At 42.0% G+C, this 2092-nt stretch overlaps 1 long non-coding RNA gene across 1 annotated transcript; it reads right to left on the reverse strand.

Moving 5' to 3' along the window:
* Nucleotides 1–232: 232 nt before the first annotated feature.
* On the reverse strand, nt 233–1239 carry LOC125190771. The gene is made up of 2 exons (XR_007170960.1): nt 956–1239; nt 233–484 (listed from the first exon to the last, which is right to left on the reverse strand). It is a non-coding gene; the product is annotated as an uncharacterized LOC125190771 (long non-coding RNA).
* Between the last annotated feature and the right edge of the window lie 853 nt (nt 1240–2092).

A 2092-nucleotide genomic window follows, 5' to 3' on the forward strand; every position in this document is an offset into this window, starting at 1 on the left:
AGAGTGGGGGAAGAGCTTCTTCTTCATTTAATGATTTCGACACTACAATGTTGAAGGAGAAGATACAACAGACTAACTACTACTTGAGCTACAAAACTAACTCTTTATACAAAGTTAAGGCTCGTGTCACGACCGCACTTTGCTAAGCATAGCGAAAGCGGGTAAACCGCGACTAATGAGAGAGATTAAAGAAATGGGGAAAGAAAGGGGAAAGAACTTGAGAATATGCCCAAAGGCCAAGTCAATTCATATCATAGAATAGAAGCCAAATGTACCATTACATGGTCTTCGAGCTTAGAATAAATATTACATCAATAAATCAGAGTTCGAAGGTGAGATTCTAAGATGTCTCACTTCACAAAAGAGCAGCGGAATAAGTCCATACTAGACGACTTCGTGTATGAAGACACGAATCGTGAAAAGATCCACTGTATTATTTAGTAGTATCGACTCCGATCATTTCTCCATCTTCTTGACGTTCAACCTGCATATTTATAAATACATGCAGGGCTGAGTACAGGAGTACTCAGTGGACACATGCCGAAAACAAAACATACAATATATAGTTGTCATCCATCCACAGTATCACACGGGGTTTTTCTTAAAAGGCCCGAGCATACTAAATTCTTTGTGATCTTAAAAGTTCGTCTGATCAGACTAAGTTCTTTCAAAATTTCTACCATATCTGTGAATCGTGTACCATGAAGGTGGCCACCTTCAGTGGACGCATCGCCGGCCAACCGCTGATGGCTCACGGCTCTCATGCACATTATTCCGAACAGGATTTGTGGTCCTATTGGGAACCGAATTCGTTAAACTAGGTTTGGCATCGCCAAAACCCTGCAGGCTACAGCCCCAACAGATAGGCCTCAAAACAAAAAAATGATTTTTCATAACTTCAAAAGTATTTGCTTTATATCCACACTATAGTGCTGGATATTAAAAGAAAGCCCACCTGATATGCTTATGTCTCAACTCAAATACTCGCTTCGGCCTCACTCGCCCTTGGGCAATTTATCCCTTGAAAATAAATAGCGTAGCACGCTAATTAATACTTGAATTATTTCTCTTTAGAAAGAATGCATGCATCCTATTGGATAGCACCTATATCTCAGTCTCGTCTTATAGGATTTTTCTTAATCCTACCTCGGCTTTACTACTCTGCAGAGTTTATTTATTCTCTTTATTAACTTTGGAGAAATTCTATTTTCTCTAAACAGATACTCGGCCCTTATTTACAAGAATAGGAATTCTCGGAAAGTCTCTTCTAAAATCCTTTTCTTCGAATTTTTCTTAAGGCCGCCCATGGCGTCACGGGGCGACGCCGGTCGACTTTTGCGTCTCCCACTTTACTACTTTCCTTCTTCTCGGAATCTAAATAAATTATTCGGAATTTATTCATCGACTTTTCGGGCTTCAACTCAAAATTTTTCATCTTCGAAAACTTAGTAAATTATTCAAAAATTAATTAATTGAGCTCCATCTCAATTCTTAAATAATTCCAACTTCTCATAATTTAAATCTTGGTCCAAAGCCCACTGCACTCACTTAATTAAATGAGACTAGTCAAAATAACTAAGTAGCAATACTCCATATAATTCATGTAGGCCCAAGCTTTAATTAAATGAGGCATTCTACTACTCCAATTAAGTTGGACTTAGCCCAACAAACAATTTCCAACCCAACTTCCTTTATTAACACATCAGCCCATTGTTTTAATTTCTCCAAGTACTGAGGCCCAATAAAGAAAAGGAAGTACCCACTTATACTACTCCCTTCTCCATTGTGAATTTCCCCCAATTCCCTTTCCAAAAGAAATCCCTAATAGAACTGAGGAGCTGCGCATCTCTCCCTCTCTCTCATGCCTCCTCCGGTGAAATCGCCGTCGACGTCTCGTCCTCCACCGGCTATCACCGCCGGTGTCTCTCTGCCGCTGCTGCCAGCGCTCTGCATCGGTTCTCGCCGTCGAACCCTCCAAGAGGCAGCGACTCCAGCCCTCTCTCGACCTTCCCTCGACGGCGCCGACACCAGCCGCTGCCTTACTCTGCTGCCCCGGCAGCGTCTCTGCTCAGCCGGGCCTCCCGGAGCTCGT

The sequence above is a fragment of the Salvia hispanica genome, chromosome 5 (assembly GCF_023119035.1).
Source record: "Salvia hispanica cultivar TCC Black 2014 chromosome 5, UniMelb_Shisp_WGS_1.0, whole genome shotgun sequence".
Classification (NCBI taxonomy): Eukaryota; Viridiplantae; Streptophyta; class Magnoliopsida; order Lamiales; family Lamiaceae; genus Salvia; species Salvia hispanica.